A 24,225-nucleotide genomic window follows, 5' to 3' on the forward strand; every position below is an offset into this window, starting at 1 on the left:
TGAGCCTTAATATTAATTTAATTTTTTTAAAATTTGATGATTTATTAACTATGACTTTATTTAATTGTGAGCCTCAATATTAATTTAATTTTTTTAAAATTTGATGATTTATTAAACTAGTCATAGTTACTTAAATATTAATTTAATTTTTTAAAAATTTGATGATTTATTAAACTAGTCATAGTTACTCAATAGGTTTTTAACTAAAAAAAAATTAATGAAAGTTTCTAGTTAGAACAATTATATAAACTATTACAACTTGAGAAAGAGTATATTTACCAGTTCTTTGAATTTAGCAAAAAATTTTCATCCATTATAATTTTTTGATAAATATGTTAAGAAGTAGTGATTAGAAATACATTAGTAAATTTAAATAAAATTTGAAGCTAAAAATTCACTTGTAATATTAATATCGGATCAACTGTTTGATGTCATAAAAAATTTAACTATTTGAAGCAAAACCAAGGTGCATTTACCACTTGTAATATTTCAACATAATTTTCTCATCCATTATGAATATTTTCACAAAAATATTTAAAAGTAGCAAGTAATATTATATTAGTAAAATATTAATTCAACTAAAATGTTGGAAGCTAAAAAACGTTGATTGAAATTTTGGTACTGAACAAGTAAGGGGAAATATAAGGAATTGAAATTTCATTCAAAGTCAATATTTTGAGGAGAGGCGCGGAAACACTTAGAATACTTAGAACCAAATAGCCAACACTACCAGTATCCTAAAGCCAACACTACCAGTATCACCGAACAAAACACTAGCAGTATCCTAAAGCCAACAGCCAACACTTAGAACCAACCGTAGCACACTGCTCCTTATCTCTACCGAAACATCTCCTCGCCATCTCCTAATTGATCTTGGCTCGGAAATGATCAAATAGAAGACCACATTTAGCAGCAACTCTCTACCAAAAAGGTATGCCGATTCTCGGCGGAAGAAATTAGAAAATGAAGGAGGGCGGCGGACAAGGATTAACAAAGAGAAAAACTATCGGCCAAGCCAACGGAAAAGAGAGGGAGCTTCGGCTGAGGAAAGAATAGCTACGAAAAAAGGAAAAACAGAGGGAAGGAAAAGGAGAGCGGCGGAAAAAAAAAACAAAAGGAGAGAGTTGAAGTCAGAGAGAGGTAGACTAAGAGAAGAAAGGAAAACAGAGAGGAAACTATGGCAGAAATAGAGCAAAAGTAAACCCCAGAAACCCTAGTCGACGGTGAGGTGAAGGAATCATCCACTCAAGACATGAAAATAGTTGAAGCCCAAGCTGATGACGCGGCGGTTGGCGGTGCCGGCAGTTTAAAGCGTGTCAGAAATGAAGCTGACGAGGAGGGAGAGAACAACGAAGATGTCAAGAAGTTGAAGGCTGATGATAAGCACGTGGAAGAGGAGAGAGGCAGTTCAACGGCTTGATTGATGTCTACCCCAGCGGTCCTCATTGGATGCTTGCCTTGGAGAATTTTGCTTTGGCGAGACCGTGAGAGGTAATTTCTTCGTTTATAGTTCAGTCTTCCTTCTGTGTTTTACATAGCCCGTGAATATATGTGTTTTATATGATGCTGGGATTGAAATCCATTTTTGTTCTGATGAATTTTGGGGCTAGATATAATATCACTTGAACAAAGAATCATTGAAATTTTTAATGCCCATGACTTGTTTGATAAAAAGCCCGAACGAAAGTTTTGAACCAAAAGAGGGGATTTTGTGCTTTTTTATTCAATAGGGACTCTGGCCAGTCCAAAGTTAGGCAGAATCCGTGCGTTTGCTAGTCGGGAAGAAAAAGAAAAGCCATGATTCTTGAAGTTGATTTTTTCCACTTTTTCGTTATTGCATTCCGCGATGTTCAGAGCATTTTTACCGTGTGTTTGCTAAGTACAATTGTCATGTTGATTGTTCAGGATTTTAGATCATATGTGCCTTATGTGTTAAATTGAACTGAAAGCTCTTGCTTATTGAACAATTTTGGGGCCGATTAACTTCAATTGGAGCAAAAGTCTGATGAAATTTCTAATGCCCCAACCTGTTCGACGAAATGCCTAACTAGGTTCTGATTGAAAAATATTTGCCCTGTTTGCTGGTTCACCGAGTAGCGTTTGGAACTAGAATGATATGATTTCTCCAAGTTGCCAGATTGGTTTGAGAATCTGAATGTAAATAGACAGCAATCTATTCGTTAGTACTTATGGGCTGTTTTCTCTTGTTTATCTCTTCCATTTCATAGGTTCCCTCTGTTTCATGTCTCTCTTTGATAAATTAGTCAGATGTTGAGAATCTTTTTAATGAGCGTGAGTCATGCCCAGAATGCACGTAACAAAAGTCTGCTGGATGGCAGTTTGTTGATGGGTATTTCCTTTTCCTTGTTGGTTACTCACACGCCTATATGGCCGTCTTTCTTGATTCTCCTTCCTTGCATTCTGGTTGTGATGTCTTAAGTCCATCTCTCATGTTTAACTTCGCTCTTGTTAGATGAAGCAGTGAGTTCCGTTTAGCTGGAACCCTTTTTCTTTTATGCTTCACATTTCGCAATTCGTAAAGTCCGCGGCTTATAAATTTGTTGCACAGCAATTCACAAGCTCTATGTTCATTTGCATTTGTTAGCATTGAGGTTTATCCTTTGGGTTATGATCATTTCATCATGATTAGTTTCCAGGTCTCCAAATGTGTGAAGAAAATTTGTTGTTGTTTTCCCTTCTTGCTCACTTGCCGTTTTTTATGCTCCATGATGTTTCTTTTTCTCATTTTACTCTTGCTGTGAGTAAATCACCTTGAGTTTATAAAGTAAGTTTATGCATAACTTTGCTATCACTACTGGTCGTTGTGGATAGAGTAGGAAGATTTGATATCTGCTTACCAATTTAGGTTAGAAATGAACAGCAAAAACAAAGTACTGATTTAGCTTTTTGAATACTTGCCAAACATTAATGTCATGCAATTTCCAGTTAAGTCTAATGATTTGCTATATGGTATCCTGATTCTAGTTTTTCTGTTTTGCAATGACATTTAGGCTTTAAAGCTCAAACGGAAACTTTGATGGCTCCTAATTACCGCCTTTACTCTGGAAAATCCTTTCTTTCCTTGTTGAATTTTATCATGGCACTGTCTTCTTCATTCCCTTTGTCTCTGCTGAACAAAGCTTCTGATTTCTTGTTAGAAATACGGTGCAGACAATTTGCTGTTCTGTCTCAGACCCTTCGTTTCTGAAATTAGCTCCTACTTAGTTGCCAAAAACTGTTGTTCTGATGATATGTAAAGTTGAAGACGGAAATGGTAAAGTAATTCAAGTAAAGAACTAATTACTAGTAAATTAGCAAACATGAACCTGAAGAGGACCTAATTGTAGCGTTGACAGAATAACCATCTTCAAGAAGCCTTTTGATCAACCATGATGCCAAAAGTCCAGTTCCTTTTAACGAAATCACAAGTTTCCAGTTCCTTTTAAAGAAAGATATTCACACGGCTTTATTTCCATCTTCAAGGAAATTTTGTTGTTAGTGTAGAAAATTAGCAAATTGGGTGGATGAATCAAATAAGGACCAAACTAGTAATGTAAATATAGTTGAGGGACTCTTTCGATTTAAGTAAAAAAAAAATGAGAGACTAAATTGGCTCGTAATAAAGTGAAAACACTTTTTCAGCTTTGTTAAACTCGTCTAAAGGACTAAACTAACTCATAATAAATTTTGGAGACTAAATAATAGCTTATGGTTTTAATTGGTACTATTTAAATTAATATTTCCTACGCTCACAATATACATATATATATATACATACACACATATACATACTAATGGACATGAATACATATAAAATTTGAATCTAAATTGTAAATTTTGAATATAAGATTCTAACTCAAGTGCTTCGAATGCAAAGGCTTACTATTCAAAAAAATACAAAGGCTTAAACGCTTACCAATTGAGTCACAATGCGTAGGCATAATTTTAGTGCTTAGGTTTGTTTAATCACTTGCAACGTTCGATCTACATTTGTTGTGATTGCATGTAGAGAGAGAAGCACGTCTTTCAACCAACGCTAAAATTAACATACTATAATGTTGAATTCCACACAATTTGACGAGGCCCACCCCCCTCCCCCCCCCCCCCCACGAACAACTACCCTGAATTGACAATTCTTTTATTTTATTGTTTTCTGTTTGTCAATTATATGCACTCACACACACACATATTAATCAATTTCTGTTTTCAGTGTTGCTATTTACTTCAAGTTAGCATAAAGAGTATTAGGAAACTAAAATGAGAAAAGATCTACTATTTAGATATTGAGCGGAACAATAAGTAGAAGTTCCTTGCCAAGTGCCAATTATCAACCCGAGTAAAATAGAGAACAAAAAAAAAGGCACAAGAATTTCTTGTTAACTAATACTCATGAGAAATATACGTACCGAAATCTTCATTAATCAGAAACTTAAATTATACTTCACCACTCTAAAAACTTGTTTTGATTGGTGGTTTTGCAAATCATTGTATCAACTTGTCATTGCGCCATGTTGTCTAGTACATTTTTAGCACATTTAATTTTTTATCCAAATTTGGCTAAGGTTTCACCAAAGGCAACCTACAATAAGGACCATGCACTAAGTTTGCATTGAATTTCACAGAATAGTCCCCTTTCATAATCTTCAATGGCATATGCCATCCAGCTACCAAAGTACATTGTTGGGGTAACTGCCTTCCTGATAAATGCAGACAAGTAATGCAAAATAATTTGTTTTGCAAAGCAAGTTGCTTTCCAAATTGTACATTGTGCCACAACTAATTATGTACCTTTGTTACATGACAATATTCACTGAACCTGGTATTGCCACTGACTACTGTCACAAATTAACACGGCCTTATTGGCTATATCCGAAAAGAATTGGGAACTTGTGATTAGTGAATGCTTGTATCCACCAATCCAAACTAAATCAAGATTAGTGAATGCTTGTTACTTTTGTTGTTTATTTAGCAATTAGAGACTGTTTTGCTTTTGTCACCTGATAACTTTACTAATAACGTTACTACTTTATTGCAGATATATTGCTCATTTTGTAGGTTTCGAAGAAGATTAGCAGTACGGCTTACATGTCGGCTCAAAAACTGTGGTTATAGTGCTGTCTTAAGTTTAGAAAATGTTTCAGAAGCGCAGGAAATGTTTTGGGACTTGGAATATGTTTTTTAGTGCAGTCTTGACTTATATGAGTAGTATTTGTTCTACTCAAACTTATGAAACTATTTGTACTATGATGTTGCACTTATTTATGACATTTGAATATTTAATATGTTATTCTGGCATATTCTATTGTAACGGGTGCCGACGTTTGTTATTTATTAAACATTGCTGATGTTTTCATTTTTTAGATATTATTGTAGTAGGAAAGTCATGTGTAAGGTGTTGTAAATGAGTAGTATTTTTCTAGGCAAGATGTCTTTATTGACAATTGTTATTGTCACTCAATCAAAACTGTTTATTGATAAGGGATTGTTGCCACAGTTGATCAGGGGTTTATTGACAACAAAGTTGTCACTAATTCCCCTATGCCCTCACTACCGTCCCTCCATGCATCACTGACAAGAGAAGGTGTCGTCACTAGATTTATAGTTTTTACTGATGACATATGTTGTCATAAAAAATTTCCTTCACTGACGACTCTAAGGTCGTCACTGTATACTTTCATTTTTTACTGACGACATAGATTGTCATAAAAAAGCTTCTATTTACTGACGACTTTAAAGTCGTCACTGTATACTTTTACCGACGGAGATTCAGTGACGACCCTGCGACAACTGAAATGTTGTCAATAATGGTCATCAGTGACAGCTTTTTGATTTTTTGTGACGAAAAGTAGTTATCACTGATGACCAAAATTCTTGTAGTGTGTATACAAGATTAGAATCCAAACCCTTTTCTCCAAAACTTTCATACCTAATCCAAAACTCTCAATCTGGGGAAGATAGGAATCAAGTCCAAATCCTTATTTTTGCATCAAGGGGTAGGTATCAAGGAAGTACAGGCAAGGGTAATCAATTAAGAGCCAAATTAGAAGGAGACAAGTCAGCAGTGCTAGCTTTTCCAACATGCATGACAATCTAACCACCAGCCATAGAAACCCTAACCAACTAATTGCTGGATTAGTCCATTATAACACTTATCGATCTATTCTTCTCAATTAGTTCCATTCCTACGTCACATATTAAAATCTTTTGTGCCTTGACCTTTGTCATTCATATTTACCTCAAACGTAGTCGTGATGTCGACTTTCATCCAAATGTTCTCAACTCTTGTGTTCTCGGGTACAAAAATCAAAAAATAGGATAATTCACAACTCGAACTGGCTATTCCCAAGTATAAATCAACCACATTTAAGATTCTTACCTGACGTACATATCTAATGTCCCTAACAATAGACATTTGTTCCACACTTAACGAGCCAATCCCTGCAGTCTGAGAACCCTCTCCCAGCATGTGCTCATTAAGAACTCTGATACCACCTGTAACGACCCCACTTCCCCCTAAAGCGTACCCAAGGGTTTGGCGGACCGCCTACCCAACTCTCACCAGAACTCACTCACTAACGTTCTTGAAATAACCTTTCAATCCTCGAAATTAACATAAAAGTTTCATTTCCAACCAACAATTCAAACTTAATTTACAATCCAAAAGTAAATTATAGGATTACATTCTAAAGATTTCAAATACATATCATCTACAAAAGTACAAGTACAAGAGATTATACATACTAGTTCACGGCTACTTGCTCCAACCTCCATCCCTGTAAGGAAAACAAACTAATGGGATGAACAAAAACTCAGTGAGGTTCCCAAACAAGCAATCAAGCAGGCATACACGAAAACATTTACATTTAACACTTTGCACACTTGGCACAATAATATACAGTCATTCAAGAGTCAATCATTCATTCATTGAAAGGATACGTGCTCACTTAGAGCCATTCATTCATTCATTCGCCAACCATTTTTCTTATCCTTCCGACATTAGAAAACATTTGCAAGTGAAAACTCCTTCAGTGTTCATGTCATTCATTCATTTATTTTTATTGTATTGAATTCACTGGCCAGTTCTCCACTAGATTTCGTGGTAATATTCAAGTATACCAGACATTGTCTCAGGGTCACTAGCCGCCTGACCAAGTCCGTTTCTGAGTCAAGTCAACTGGCAATGAAAGGCAAGGGCCTAGTTCAGCCAAAAGGCTTACATTTATGCACAAGTAGCATTCAATCATTGAAAATTCACTTTTACGTAGGTCGAGTGCGATAAAGTACACACTCGCCCATTGAAAATTCATTTAGCAATCATTGGAAAGCATTTAATATTTAGACAACATTCCACATAGTCATTAACACTCACCAACGATTAGTGTTTAGCAAAATCAGGTTGAGGCCCAGCTCCTTGGCCAGATTCTAAATTTGCGATCAAATATTGAATAACAAAATACAATCAAGTAAGGTTTCCAAATATCCAACCCTCACTTGTGAATATCACATGGAGATCATGTGAATAGAACTTATATACATAGACTTCATGGCTTATTAACTCCAGGCAAAATACATGCATGCTTGCCTTTGTTCTAGAAAGAAAACAATCGAAACTTTCAAGTTTAAAACATGACATACGCAACTAAAAATAATGTTTTAAAATGGTCATTATTTTCACCTTGCAAAATATATAATTTTGGCGAAATTTCAGGTACATATCACCACCAACGTTAACTCAAACATTCCTAAACAAATGAAGTCCAAATCGATTACAAAGCACACCTCCATGTCCACTTTTACTCACTTATCTTTCAAGAAATGAAATGGATAACAATTCCCCTATTCTACCTTCAATTTTTTTCTCCAATTTTTCAAACTAAACTATATGGCAAAACAACCCAAATCAACTCCACAACTCATAAGAAAAAAAGGGGTTCGTACACTAGATTACAAAACCAACTAATTTAGACTTATCTCTAGCATACAAACATAATACCTCTACGCTGGAAAATTAAACCCTAGGCTGGAAATTTACAAACTAAAGCTGAAAAATTATAATTTAAGGCTGAAAATTTTGATTGAAAGCTGGAAATCCCTACACCCAAGTTAAAAATCACATTTCAAATCTTACTATGTTATGTCAAAGCTAGAAAGTCCCATGTGAACGCTGAAAAATCCATATACATAATAAATTTATGATCCAAGTATGAAATGGAGTACAATTAATCGAGAAAGTTAGGTTTAAAAATCAAAAAATATTTCCATGACCCTTCCAAGTTTTTTGTCATTTCGCAAGAAAAATTTCAGTTTTTGTAATGCTATTTGAAAAGTCATAACTTGAGTTTTGTAAGTTCAAAAATCATAAATCTTATACCTTTAGAAAATAGACTCAAAAGATTACAACTCCCTATAAGACACCTTCATAAAATTCAACCCATAAATTAGTCAAATCTCAGCCTCAATTCACTGCTAAATTAAGTGCAAAAACAGGACAGTCTTGGATTTTCAACCCATTTTGAAATTTTGCTGGTATTTATAGAAAATGAACCCACCCATGAAGTTTACACGGTTAAAAGAGCTATGAGTCTAATTTCAAATGCAACAAATGGAACTCAATTCAGATTTTTCTATACCAAGATATAACAGATTTTCCAAAACTGATTAAAGTATCCTGCTGGAAAAATTTTCAGCAGCGCTTTCCCTTATTTTTCCTAATTTTCAGCCATTTTCAAGGCTTCATTCTCACCACAAAACAGTCTCAACTCAAGCATATACATACCAGACTACCAACTCACTAAATCAAGCATATACATGCCATTGAACCCTCACAACTCCATGTATATATAAAGCTTCAAGTAACTACATCAAGGCTGGAAATTTTACCAAACCTAACAATACCATGATAGTTATTATAAAAGTCATGCCTTTTACCTTATAAAGTATCATCCATCAAGTAGATACAAAGACAAGTGGAAAAGATAAGGTGGCTATCAAGTTTACCTCTTAAATCCCACAAAACAATGCTGGAAAATCACAACACAACCTGAAAATCATGAAATCCACCATACAAATCCTTCCTTTAACTTCTATAACATCATATATCAAAGAAACTCAAAGATAATGGAGGATTTCTAGCAAAGTTCTTCTCTTTGCCTCCGAAACTTAGACGGACAGCCAAGCAAGAAGTATTCAAAGGTTTCTTCCTCCAAAACTTCTCCAAGAGCTTCCCCTCAAGATTATCTCAAAGTTGATTGGAGTGGATTAAGGTTGATCTTGGTTTTTTTTTTTTCCATGATTCAAGCAAGAGATCAAGGCTGAAAATGGAGTATTTTTCTCTTCTTCTCCTCTCAAATTTCGTCCATCATGGAAGGCAAAGGAAGAAAATGGTGATTGACTTGAGTTGGATAAGTTTTAAGCTTAATCTTGGTCAAGGTCTTGGTCAAGATTGGCTTGGTGTTTGACAAGTGGCACAAATCCAAGTGAAGTCTATCTAATTGTCTCTCTTAAGCACTCAAATATCTATTACTCTTCCAATCATCTCTTAACACCTTTTGTCACATAATTTCTTTTGTACAAAATCCTTCTAATCCTCCAAATTTGTTACACACATCTCACTAATCGGTCACATTAGTATTATGCACTATGAGGCTTAATATGTATAAAATGAAACATGCACCAAGTAAAATAAGAAAATTGGTCAAAATCATGATTCAACTAATAAAACAACCAAGAATTCAAGACAAGTAAATGAAATCAAAGAAAATATGTAACTAACTATCGGGTCACAACACAACTTGCAAACACCTTTTTTTTTCTTGGTCAAATCTAGGATTTGAAATCTCTTATATTAAAATTTCTTTCTTGCCATAAATATCTCGTGCTACAAAACGTTAGGCAATCAATTAAAAGAAGCAATAAGGTACAACAGTCAGTTATCATTCACTATATATATAAGCAAGTAAGCCGAGATGAAAGGTATGAAAATTTTGAGTCCTCACAAGTTTGCTAGCTTGTCATGGTAAGAAAAGGCATCAACAGCACCTATAGCAACAGATTTATCTCATATATTGGACAAGGTATTGAGCTTTGTGCGCTATTAATGATTTGACTAATTGTATCTCCATATTTCACATATCATTTGGTTGGTTATTAGAATGATACATCCGAAGGCTCCGTTTGGCAAGTGAGTTTTTTGGGTGTTTGTCTAAAACTTTACTATAGCTTATTGTAGAAGTTTTTAAAAAAGTTTTGAAGTGTATTTTTTTAATATTTTAAAGTGTATAGTTTAAAAACTTTGAAAAGTTTTTTGAGGTTACTGTAACTAAAGTTTTTAAAAAACTTATAGCAGATAAACTGAGCAAAAAACTTGTCTGCCAAACAAGACTCCTTAGCAGCTAATGCTGATAGCCAAAACCAAAATGGGGCCTTATCGGGGCCTGCAGTGATTAAAGAATATAATTTGTCGAAACTACTTTTTCATCCTAATGTCGCTGCAGCCTTTGCGAACCCAATAAATTCTACCGTCCTCTAAACCTTTATCAACAGTTAAAACTCACACAATTTGCCTGATCAGAATTGTGTATTTGTAACAATCATAGCACTCCAAGAAACGATATTCTTCTTGAACATATCCCTGAACAATCAGATTGCTTGAAAAAGAGTCAATATAAGAAATTCTCCAACAAATCAATCAGAATTGCCCTGCACTCCGCAATAATTATAAATTGAAATACCTTAACGTCAACAATAATTTTTAAATAAACTCATGATACAAGTATTTTTATATTTTTTTATATGATTATGAAACGCAATCTAATTAATAAAATATTTTACCTGTATCCGACAAGTCACAAATACAATGTATTTCTTTTATTTTTTTTAAGTCAATAGGATTGTCAATGGCGAAATCAAATGAGCAATTATTAGTCTGCAAAGATTGAAAAGCTCAGCCCATCTTCACCACTGCTTTCTAATTTCCAAGCCACATATATGCAACGACTTGTAAGTCTTCAGCAAAGAGCAAGAAAAGAGTTATAATACAGGACCAAACTGGTTATGATTTATATTCATATTTTTTTCTGAGCAATTTATTGATTCTTTTAGCAATTCGTGAAATCTCTCTATCACAATGTCGATATCATGTTTGTCTTTCCAGAAAAATAGATTATGGAATATCCAGTAGCTCGTGTAAAAAGAATTGAAAGAAAAAAGACCAATTGCTATATATGTATATGTTTTAATGTCTCTGGCACCATCTGAAAGTTTTCAGTAGCGGATTTAAACTTAACTCAATTGTTAAGTGTTAACGAACCAACGAGAGGCTAGTCAGTTTGATTGATACATGTACTATTCATCTTAAGTGCACACAATTAGACATTTTCAACAAATTAGTTTGCCAATTTGTCAGTTGACAAAAGAGCATGGGTAGTACTTCTGGCACTAGGTCAGGTATTGGAATGATGCATCCCAAATTCTTCACAAGTATTTTGAGTAGCCAAAAACAGAGTTTGGCCTTATTTAGAATTGTAGTGACTTTAGAAATTAATTTGTTATTGGAGCCCTTTTTTTTTTTTGGGTTGGGGGGAGGGGGGTTATTGGAGCTTGCTGTATAGGAACTTAATTATTGAAAGAAAAGTTTAGTGAATTGATAGTTGGATTAGATATTATTCATTAGTGTTCAGCTTACTATTTGTGATTATTAGTTGCAATTTTATTGAATCATAGTGCCTTAATTACATATTGCCCACTTGTAGTTAGCGGTCAATAGCAGTTTACTCTCTATATGCATGAAATACACAAAATGCTTACTAATGACTAATGCCAAACATTTTAACAACTAGGAAAGTGCACTTGCATTGCACGTGTTTGATCATACCAAAACTTCTCTTACTTTTATCTATATTGTGAAAGACTCAACTCAGAAGATTAATGTTTTTGCTAGAAAAGCCTCTGATCCATTACATGCCAAACGTGGTAGTTTGGAGCAGCAAGCAAGGCTCATTAACCGACAAGCAATGCAAAACCTGTAATCATGATGTATAAGTGGCTATAATTCAGTAGAACAAGGAGAAGTTACTTGGTATATCTTAGACAGGAGCTAAATGCTTCTCCATTAATCTTAGAGTTGTTGTTATTGCTATTGTAGAATCTTGAGAGCTCAGGAGGCATGAATTCCAATATTCGTTTCCATTTCTTCATTGGGTTAATTAATATGCATTCGAAAGAATGATGACAAGTCAACCTTTCAAGTGCCCTTGGAAACGATAAATATATGACATGTGTATAATTTATAAAATAATTTTAAAAACTGAATTAAGAATTTTTGTAGTATTTAACGAAGTGTTCTTGTAGGGACAAGAAAATGTTATAGGACAGAAGTCATTTGAGTTGGGTAGCTTTTGATATGTCTTCTATTTCTTTCTTTTAGATAAAATAGCACAAAACATCCTATACATTTTGCCAAAGAATTCTTTCGCCCTCAAATTTAAAATGCTAATATTAAATTCCTTACAAAAATAAACCAGTCCAATTTGGACCAAACCTCTAATTCCAACCATCTTTTGTTAACCACTCTTCTGTTAGCAATAAGTTATCCAGAAGTCCTTTAAAGCCATTTTGAAAACATCCAATTTTACTTTACTCTCCCTCTCGCTTTAAAATGAGTATCTATTCACTCTCAAACACAAAGGTTCAAAGTTCTTCACCAAAACCTGCTTTATTTATGCCGGATTTTGCCAAAATAATCAAATAACCAATGTCTTCAGATTACCTTATTCTTTATAGGCAAACTGAAAGAGCTTTGATTAGAGAGGAATAAGTTTGGGATTATTATTTGTTTGTCAACTCATATTCAAATGACAATTCCTGTAACTTGCATAAGAACAAAAAATCAAGAGGCATATTTTGGCTCTTTGGAACATGATGATTTTAAGTTAATATAATTAGTTATGTGAATCGATAACTATCTCGTTATAAGTTTAGTTGATATTCTAATAGAGGTTCTGGATTTGAATTTCCCTTCCTCCCTATTTCTTAAATCTCAGCTCTCCCCTAATAAAAAATTTTAAAAAAATATCTTATAGTTAATTCTGTAAACAAATCAAAGTCACCGCCTTTAATATCAATCCAAAATATTCCAAATTCATAAAATGGTATTAACTTTTAATGACCTTCAATTGATTGGTTATGGTTTGGATATGTTAAGTAAACTTGCTCAAATATAGGGTTAAGGCTAAATTGTAAAACAAACGCAGTTCTTCAATTTTTTTTCTTTTCTAAGCATGGTGTTGACATTATTGAAAGAAATAAAAAGAGAGTGTGAATTAAAAAAAAAAAGGTAAAAATAATTGTACCAACATAATTAAAATCTAAGATTTGTCTAGCACAATAGCTCAAAGTGTGATAAAATGTGTACATGATTCAAAAACTACTTTTTTGTGGAAGATGGATCCTGAAATAATAATAAAAATTCATATTAGAAAATGAATGATGTGTGGATAGAAATGATTGTAATCACAATCTTTAGTTTTTGTGAATGATTATGAAAGTAAGATACGTTATAAGAGTTAGATACGTAGAATTGTGGGAATTGTGGAAATTATGCAAACGGGCTCCTAAATTTTGGATATGTATTTTCCATAGTAGTGAATATGTATTTTTCATAATAAGATACGTTTAGTTTTTGTGAATAATTATGAGAGTAAGATATGTTATAAGAGTTAGATACGTAGAATTGTGGGAATTGTGAAAATTATAATGCAAACGGGCTCCTAAATTTTGGATAGGTAATTTGCATAGTAGTGAGCTCCTTAAATTATGAGTTAGTTATTACTATGAGTCATGTGGTAAGTGTCAAACGTGGTTTACAATTTGTAGATGCGATATTGCTGCGGTGGTTAATATCTGTTAGTTAAAATTATGGAGTTATGATATTATAGATTAGTGAGCCACGTAAATTAGAAAAGTGAAAAGGGATACGGAGAAGGAATAAGAATTACTGAATTAAAATAAATCTAAAATTGTGGAAAGTCCTCATGAAAAAGCTGCCTTTTAATACATCTAGATATAGATATAGATTTTTGGCTGAAAATTCTCTGGATTGAACTAATTCTAATGTGGGCTGGCTTATGATTATCATATGGTTAACTTAGCATTGTGGTGATAAAAATCATCTACCTTAAACAATCCCCATAGAAATCATAAATTTTCGAAATCAAACTAAATTCTTTTCCACGGTATACCTTTTAATTAAGTGTCAAGCTTTGTATAATCTCATTATTATGTCAAAGCAAGCACATGAAGAAGGAAGAAAAACAGGGTCCAATTCTCAAATCAAAAGGTTCAAAATTCATAAACAAGTAATACACATGTAACCATGGTGCCAATCAAACTATTCAGTCATGAATATAATCAATAGATTAAAATACAACATTAAAGTATTCAAGCAACAACAGTAGAGAGGTTTTGAATCATACAAGTTTTCACTTTAGATATAATTGTGGTATTCCGACCGATCAATCAGTGATGAGTCTTCATCCAGCATTGCAGCCAGAATTTGTCTTTTTGAAGTTCTCTTTTTCAATGACTTCTGCTCGGATCTTAATAGACCCCAAACTCTCTAAGTAATTTGAATTTAGTTTAAATCATCTGTGTTATAAAATGATACCTTGTCTGATTTAATAGAGTCCGAATTTAGTTCACTATTTGATACATCGACATTTTTAAAGTTCTCTTTTCCAATGACTTTTACTGGGATCTTAATGGACCCAAACTGTCTATGTAATTTGACTTCTAGTTTCAATCATCTATATTATAAAACGATAGCTTGTCTTCCGATTTATTTTTTTTTATTTTTATTTTAGTTCACTATTTGATACATCGACATTTTTAAAGTTCTCTTTTCCAATGACTTTTACTGGGATCTTAATGGACCCAAACTGTCTATGTAATTTGACTTCTAGTTTCAATCATCTATATTATAAAACGATAGCTTGTCTTCCGATTTATTTTTTTTTATTTTTATTTCTTGTCGACACAGGGGTGTTCGGGTCAATTCTTATGGGGCCCAACTAATCCCCTGCGGCCTGGGCCCGGCGCCCCAACCCGGCCCGAACACGTTAAGTGCGCAGAGAAATCCAGCGAAGCGGAGACTCGAACTTGTGACCTCAAGGTTCACTGGTGAAAGGCGCTGCCGTTGGACCATTCACGCGGGGGCTTGTCTTCCGATTTAATAGGGTCCAAATTTAGTTCAACTTCTTATCATGACGGAATTAGTGAGTGGAAAAATTCAGCCATTATTTGATACGTTGACATTTATAATTAAGAATTTTTGGTTTGACAGGAGACGGGAACTAAAAGTGTAGAAGTCCTTTAATTCACCCATGTTTATTGAATATAATTTATATAGACTTTTATAGATATAGATATATTGAGTAAGGACTAAAAGGTAAATCATCCAAGAGACTTTTATAGAGTACACACACATATATATATATTAGAGGTGGCAATTTGTCCCAAGTCCCAATGGGTTACCCATACCCATGGGGACTTTGGGCGGGATGGGTACTGAAATTTGATATTGGATTTCAAATGGGACAAATCTCAATTGTACCCATTAATTGATGGGAAATTTTGGGAAATACTTGGGTACCCATTAGGTTCAAATAGCAATGGCTCCGTTTAGATTAGTTATTTTTGGGGGGTTTTTTGAAATATTTTATTGTAGTAGTGTATATGAAAAATTTTTATTATAAATTTTTTTTGAAATATTTGATATACTAATATGGATAGGATGTTTTTTGAGTTATTGTATATTACTGTAACATTGTATTTGAAAAACTTATTTTTTGAAAAAATAGTAAATCCAAACGGAGTCTTAGATTCAAAAATTATCTTTAACAATTTTTATAGTCATACCAGCGAATATAATCTAGTAGTCGTCCTAGTCATTATCTACAAGAATTTCCAGCATTTTAGTCAGTTTAGACCTATCATCCTTGGACAATGATGAGAATAAATATTCAACACCCTAAGTACTTTGGCTATCTTGATATATGTTGAAATATGGCTGTATATCTATCTTTTTTTTTATTTGTTAATCCAATTTTTGGTGGGAATCCTGAGTATAAAGCACTTGCATGTTTATTTAATAAAACTAAAAGATATTTAATAAATCAAAAATATTAAAATTATATAAAAAATAAAAAATGAATTAAAGGAAAAAAAATATGTAGAAAATAGATTTGGGTATTGGGCGGGATCAATCTAAACCCATCCCAAAGTGATCCCGCCCAAGTTAGTCCCAAAACACATATGGGTAAGGTTGGAGCCAAACCCATATGACTCGATTCCATTTCAAACTCAAGCAAATCCAACCCATCCCACCCATTTTGCCACCTCTAATATATATTATATTGGTCAATGGTCATAAGTTGCCCCTGCAATCGTATGAGTTTTATCTTTTAATTTTCATTTTCATTTTTTTCCCTTTTTCTTTCTGTTTTGTCCCTTTTCTTCTTCATCTTTTAATGTCGCAATGCTTTTTATTTTCTCTTAATATGTGCATATTCAAAATAAAACTTTTGATTGGCTATAGCTCATTCAATTTGTTGTATGCTCTGGTTTTTCATTTCTTTCTACAAAACTCCAAAACCAAATACAGGGAGCTTGTGTGCAAGAGTATTGGGATGGGGAGGAGATCAACAGACGAGCCATAAAAGGGGACAAGAATTCAACATCCTTTCGGCTATAACCACGCAAGACTATGAACTTTTGTTAAGAATATTTCTACGATATTAGCTTTTCAGCGTTTAATTTTTTCCTCAAAAGCCCAATGTCTAGACATGGCATGGGTGTAGATTTTGTATCTCTAAATTTTGGTTTCCACTTAATTGATAATATCCTTTAGGACTTTATAATTTCTAGAATTATTTGTTTGGAGAAATGGAATTTCACGGCACGCAATTTCACTTGGAGACAGACCGTTTGTACAAAATTAAAAGACAAATAATTAATAGTTGTGTTTAATCATCCAACTTGTGAGTTGGGAAACAAGTTGAAGCCGTTTCACTACTGGTGAATCAAAATTTAGGTAGGTTCGATTTTCAAAAATTCAATGATCTAAATTATATCATACCACTTGATAAGACAGTGTGACACAATTTTAACCATCGAATTTTTAAAAACCAGTTGGAGTGATGATGACAATGACCTGATGAAGATCAATTTCATCAGTTGTTGATGCTGTTGTGGCCCTTGTGCCTTTCATTTAGTATTTTGGGACTAATACAGTTAGTGGGCCTTAAAGGTTAAAAAGTAAGAAACTTTGTGGGTCCATACATATAGGGCTTATGTTCTTATAGTGGACATTTGTTTGTTCTATAATTGAACTAATGGATCATAAAGCCCAATTTATAAATTCCCGACTCTTCAAAGAAGTTTGGGATAATTTCAGAAGCCTCCCCTGAGGTTTCTGACATTTACAATTACCTCCCCTTTGATTTGAACAATTACACTGACCTCCCCTGAGGTTACTAATCCTTTGCAAATTCAGTTCAAATGATTAAAACATTATTTTAGAGAGTGAAATTAGAATTTTGTACCTAATTTGTCCTTTGTGCCATATGTCCAATGAATGGCAAAGTATTACAAATTAATTAACAATTAATAAATTTTAACGAGCGTAGTTTATAGGCAAATAAGTATTGCCTATTTAAAGTACCAGCTCTTTACATGTATTTTACTTTCAAACATTTACTTTATCACAAATATTTATTCTCAAATATAGATTTGTATTTACTCTCAAATATTTAATTTTTGTTAAACACAAAACCTACCAGTTTTTCTTCCGTAGAAATATTAATATAACACTTTTTCAATTTTAGTTATAAATATTTATGTATTTAACATAAATTAAATGATTCAGGATAAAATATCCATAAAAAGCCAATACTTTACTCATGTAATGGATGAAAGTCATAAAAAATTAATAGTTTGATAAGTTGCAATTTTATCATTTATTTTATTATTAATTTCTCCTATTATCTGATTTGATGTGGATTAATTGCTGGATTCTACTCACTTTTCGTAATTTGCATATATTTCAGGGAGTAGAACAAAAATATCACAATCAAGGCCAATTTGGCAGTTATCAAGAAAGAGTTCAAGTAGCAGGCATCTAGGGACATTTTTGGAATATCAAACCGCAACCCTCCTCGATAATTGGCCCGAAGACTACATTAAAAAGGGGGAGCCGAAGTCTTCTTTCTCCTCTCGGGGGCTGGGCGGCGGAGGCCGCACAGTAGCAATTAGAATAGGAATTCAGATTGCAGGAGGAGAGCACTATCCTCTGGTCTTCTTTAGTTTTTCGTCTTGTAGCGTAGCATAGAGCTTTTGACTTTTCTTTCTCTTTAGCTTTTAGTAGTTCCTTGTCTTCCTTCGTATGCCAGCCAAGAGTACAAGCAATCAATCAACTCCTGTAGCTTACTTTTCTTATTGATTTGAGCGAATTGAATTTGCCAAATTCATGGATACGAAGGCCGCAACTATTGCCGCAATTTTGCGTGGATTTTGTTCATCAAATATGAGCTAATTCCCTCACTCTAGTCAAGGGACAACGGATGCTTTGGGTCGCCTAAAAATTGTGAGATCGTTTTAATTTTATCTTTTTCTTTTATTTATTGGTATTTGCATATTCCCTGGTTGCAGTGCTTATGATTGTTTAATTAATTAATTGTCTTGGATCCGGATAATTAGTTAATTTAATAATCTATAGTCAATTGAGACGTTGAATCCGTAATTGTTTAATTGCCTCAAAATAGTGACAACTGGCATAATTAGACTTGTGTCAGGGGAATACGCGGGTTAATCTAAAATAACCCTGGTAGTGCGTTATTTGATTAGAATAGGGCTCCTCTAATACGTAAGGCAATTGGGGAATTAAATTCTATGGGCGTACTTAGGATTATTTCTCAATTAGAGCAGTGATTAACGGGCGTACCTTATTCATCGACATAGTAAGGAGGGGTTGACTGTCATCGCTTGTTTGGCAGTTATAACCTATTTATTAGTAAATAATTGGAATTGCCTTTGCTTATCGATGATCAATTAGGTGAACCATTGTTGAAGTTATTTCTTGGCTAGATCCTTAATTATCACTTATTAGATTTTAGTAAATTGTTATTTAATTTCTAGTTGGCTATTTTATTTTTATCATTTTATTTTTAGTTGAATTGTTTAAATTGTCACTCCTGATATAAAACACCCCCTTTGTCACTGTGAATTTGGAAAGGAACAATTACTCCCAGTCCCTGTGGATTCGACCCTGCTTACTGCTATCTACAGAAATTACTTTTAGTTTGAGCAGGTTTTATTATTGCACAGGTTTCGACAACCTGTCAATTTTTGGCGCCGTTGCCGGGGACTGGTGCCAGATTAATTTGTTTCTTTTTGAGTTTATCTTGTTTTCATTTTTTTAATTTATTTTTCTCTTATTTTTTTTTATTTTTTTATGGCTGCTAACATTCCGTATTTTGATGATAGACTGGACTTTATTCCTGAATGGGGTTATGAGACTCGTGTTTTTCCTAATGATCAATGGGCTGTTGCAAATTGTGGAACTTATTTTGATTCAGGTTATTCAACTGACACATGCCCCGCATTTCAAGATAATCTAAGCGCTCCAATTGATACTTTTGGAGATTTTTCATCCCAATATCAAACGCAGTATGACCCTTATTCAAACGGGTATGATCAAGAATGGTGGGATAATTTCAATTTTGATTATGCGACCGGGCCAATGGATTTTCAACAGCAAGAGTCTCAACAATCATCCTCCGTGTCAGGTATGTCTCTTGAAGAAATGATGGAATTACTAATTGCTAATACAAATCGATTTCATCAGGAGACACAAGCGAGCCTTCGCGACCTGGCGGATCAAATGCGTCAATTGACATCCAGAATAAATTGAGTGGCTTCTCAAATGGAAGAATTGCCCTCGAAAACCGTTGTTGATCTAGAAGAAAATGAGAGTGCAATTTACTTGACTGGTGATGAGGAGATGCAAGAGTGTCAAAATGAGAAATCTACAGATGCAGTTGAAAAGGAAGCCGAAAAGGAAGAAATGGAACCCCAACCGCAACCCATTCAAGTGAAAGAATCCAGTGAACAATCTCCAAATGCGGTGACATCTCCTCCACTCTTTCATCAATATTCTCCTGACTCTTACTCTTCAATTCCTGTTAACGAAATTGACTTTATTATACCAGACAATTTTAAATTTCATGACAGGAATAAATTAAGAGTGGCGATGGCGAGATATCTTGAACCAATAAATGCAAGTGAGGGAGGAGTGAATGGAGAATGCAAATTATCATCGACTCGTTTGGCGCCATTCTCTAGTCCATGGAACCCCGTAGCTCGTGTGCTCAAGGATTATTCTATTTACGAGGGTTATCAGGACTATATAGAGGATGAAGCATTAAGACGAGCTACAAGATTTTATCCTCCATGAACAAAACATGATAATGTCTACCCAAAGACATTAAAGAAAGGCGCTCATTGGGAGGCAATCCAATTATTTCTTTTAATTGTTTGTTTTGCTTTCATGTGATAGTTTAAATATGTTTTCCTTGAATTTGACTGATTTCGGGTTTCAATTTTCGTTTTTGATGATTTGTAGGTGTCTTTCTGTCATGACGCGCCCGCGTCATGACGTCTGGAGAGCTCACGGTCAGAATCGTCAGCAGGGGTTCCTGCCTTCATGACGTGCCCGCGTCATGTCATATGGAGAGCTCCAGATTCCGTGCCTTCATGACGTGCCCACGTCACATTTGTGGGAAAGGTAAGTATTCAAAAAAAAAAAAAAAAAACTCAAGAACGGTTATTGATTTTCGATTAATCTCTAATTTTGAATTTCGAGAATAACATTTGCAAAAAAAAAAAAAAAACTTTTAAACAAAAACAAAAATTTTAAAACAAAAAAAAAACACAAAACAAAAAAAAAGGAAAAAAAAAAGAAGAAGAAAAAATTTTCAACCTAGCTAGGTTTCTCAATTTCAAAAAAGAAAAAAAAACATTTTTTTTTCTCTCTTCTTTCTTTTCTTTCTTTCTTTATTTCTTTTTTTTCTTTCTTTTTCTTTCTTTCTTTCTTCTTCTTTCTTTCTCTTTTCTTCCTTTCTTCTCCTCTGTTTTCCTCTGCGTCGCCCGAAGCAGCGGCCCGCCGCCACAGCCCTCCCTTCCTCTCTTCCGCACGCACCCAGCTTGCCACGGACGCTGCTCAGCCCGTCGTCCTCTGGGCCTGCCGCCATCTCGCGCGCGGCTTGCCGCATCCCAGCTCTCCGCTGTCGCCCGCAGCTCACAGCAGTCCACGGCTGAAGCTCCCTCGCCCATCGCACAAGACCACAACCAGCACGCCGCGCCTACCAGTTTTTCTTCCGTAGAAATATTAATATAACACTTTTTCAATTTTAGTTATAAATATTTATGTATTTAACATAAATTAAATGATTCAGGATAAAATATCCATAAAAAGCCAATACTTTACTCATGTAATGGATGAAAGTCATAAAAAATTAATAGTTTATGAGGCCATTTATTTTTTAAAAAATATTTAATTTATATTAAATAGATAACCTACTGATTTTTTTTGCAAGAATATTACTTTAACACTTTTTAATTTTTAATTACAAATATTAATATATTTATCATAAATTAAATATTTGAAAATAAAATATCTGTAAAGAGCCGATACTTTAAATAGGATATGCGTATTTGCCTATAAACTACACTATTTAAAGTAAGGAGTATAGTTTATTGATTTAAGTTAAGGAGTGTAGTTTATTGATTTAAATAAGGAGTGTAGTTTATAGGCAAACACGCATAACTTATTTAAAGTACCGGCTCTTTATAGGTATTTTATTTTTAAATATTTAATTTACAATAAATATATCAATATTTGTAATTAAAAATTAAAAGGTGTTACAATAATATTCTTGTAAAAAGAAAATCGATAGGTTATCTATTTAATATAAATTAAAATTAAAAGAAAAAGAAATGGCCTATAAAATGTTAATTTTTTATGGCTTTCATCCATTACATGAGTAAAGTATTAGCTCTTTATGAGTATTTTATTCTGAATCATTTAATTTATGTTAAATACATAAATATTTGTAATTGAAATTGAAAAAATGTTATATTAATATTTCTACGGAAGAAAAACTGGTAGGTTTTGTATTTAACAAAAATTAAATATTTGAGAGTAAATACAAATCTGTATTTGAGAATAAATATTTGTGATAAAGTAAATATTTGAAAATAAAATTCATGTAAAGAGCTGGTATTTTAAATAGGCAATACGTATTTGCCTATAAACTACACTCTTTAAAGTTTATTAATTGTTAATTAATTTGTAATACTTTGCCATTCATTGGACATGTGGCACAAAGGACAAATCAGGTACAAAATTCTAATTTCACTCTCTAAAATAGTATTTTAATCATTTGGACTGAATTTGTAAAGGATTAGTAACCTCAGGGGAGGTCAGTGTAATTGTTCAAACCACAGGGAAGGTAAGTGTAAATGTCAGAAACCTCAGGGGAGGTTTCTGAAATTATCCCAAGAAGTTTAGAAGCCAAAGTATATAGCAAACACCGAATTTGGGCTATATACGTCCAAGAACTTATTTAAAAGCTCGACTTTGTTATAATAACTCAAATTTTATTTAAAAGCTCTTCAAAGTAGGGGTGGAGTCGAATCGAGTTGAGTTCGAGTAGTACCATATTCGATCTCGAGCTCGAAGGTTATGAGTACTGCTCGAGCTCGAACAAACCTCAAACTTCAGATTCGAACTCGACTCGATGTAATTAAAGATAACTTGAACTCAAACTCGTATAAGATTCGAGCTCAAGTACTCAAACTAAGCTCGTAAAATGAGCTCGAAAACATTGGGTTTGTTTTCTAGACCAGAATTCAGCAAAAATTGAGCGCTAAAAACATTTGTTTTCCAATATGACTTTGGCCTTGAGGATATACTACTTGGTGAAGCTAATGACTTTTCCATGGCAGAACTTAGACCCTGGCCAGAGTTTATCTAGTGAAGAAAGCATGAAGGAATATGCAGACTTGAAATTTTCGTTGTTGCTTTATGATGCAATGCTTATCCTTGCTGGTTCCTCAATTGCCTCATTCTCACTTGGAGAAAATGCTGCATTAGCATTCTTAACAGGTGGGATTGGAGGGTTCTTATATCTACTGTTATTGCAAAGGTCGATTGATGGATTACCGGCTGCAGAAATTGTTCCAACAAACAGGATGGAAAACTTTGGTCAAATACTGGGAAAATCTGGAGGTTCACTGACAAGCTTGGTTTTGGCTTTTGCATTGGCTGTTATTGCTGCAAGATACATCTCAGGAGATGCTGCCGGGGTGTTGACACCAAACGACCGTATTTTTGGGATGGTTGGGTTCCTTATGTGCAAGATATCTGTGGTTTTGGCGGCATTCAGACCTTTGCCAACAGGCTCAAGAGAAAACAAGTGATTCCTCTAGCAAAAAAAAAAAAAAAAACCTTGCTCGTATCCAATTTATGAGAAATTGCACAGAAAGACAGAAATAACAAATCAATCTTTAACCCAAAATTCTCTCTTTGAAGACTCTTCACTAAACAGCCAGTGGGTGGCAGAGATTCAAGAGAAGGAGAAGAAAAAATAAAAGGTCGGAGAAGACGAGGAGGCTTTCATATCAGATGCACGGGTTGTGGTGACCAAATCTAAATACAGTAACCAACAATTTCAGCAAAAAGCTTAAAATACAAATTTTCCTCATGTTTTCCTTACCAGTATGCTTAATACATAATACAACCAAGTTCTTACCCGCATGCTTAATACATAAATTCGAAAAGGAGATAAGGAGATTCTGAACTTACAGGCGGATTCAAAAGTTACCGGCGATGGATAAGCAAATCAATAGCTGCTCTAGGAAGCTTCAACGAGCTAGCAACAGAGACACGACTTGGGAGTTGGAAAGAGGAAGAAAGGCTCGATGGGAAATGCGAAGTGGGAACTGGCTGAAAGGCTAGAAAGGCTCGATGGGAAGTCTGGGCGGGAAGTGGGAACTTGTTGACTATTCTTTTTAGTATAATTACACTTCACCCATAATTATTCCTCAGAATTTATTTACTTATATTAGTAATTTTATATATAATCTTTCTAATTTTTTATGCGATACTCGATA

General features: G+C 34.0%; 2 long non-coding RNA genes and 1 pseudogene across 2 annotated transcripts; 2 read left to right on the top strand and 1 right to left on the bottom strand.

Annotated features, from left to right (window-relative positions):
* Nucleotides 1–678: 678 nt before the first annotated feature.
* LOC113732354 (uncharacterized) lies at nt 679–5,360 on the top strand. The gene is made up of 2 exons (XR_003458725.2): nt 679–1,491; nt 5,036–5,360. It is a non-coding gene; the product is annotated as an uncharacterized lncRNA (long non-coding RNA).
* Nucleotides 5,361–6,565: 1,205 nt separating this feature from the next.
* Nucleotides 6,566–9,348, bottom strand: LOC140037260 (uncharacterized). Its single transcript, XR_011841179.1, has 2 exons — nt 8,998–9,348; nt 6,566–6,773 (listed from the first exon to the last, which is right to left on the bottom strand). It is a non-coding gene; the product is annotated as an uncharacterized lncRNA (long non-coding RNA).
* An 11,355-nt stretch (nt 9,349–20,703) lies between these two features.
* Nucleotides 20,704–23,532, top strand: LOC113728929 (uncharacterized; annotated as a pseudogene).
* Nucleotides 23,533–24,225: the final 693 nt, after the last annotated feature.

The sequence above is a fragment of the Coffea arabica genome, chromosome 2e (genome assembly GCF_036785885.1).
Source record: "Coffea arabica cultivar ET-39 chromosome 2e, Coffea Arabica ET-39 HiFi, whole genome shotgun sequence".
NCBI classification, from domain to species: Eukaryota; Viridiplantae; Streptophyta; class Magnoliopsida; order Gentianales; family Rubiaceae; genus Coffea; species Coffea arabica.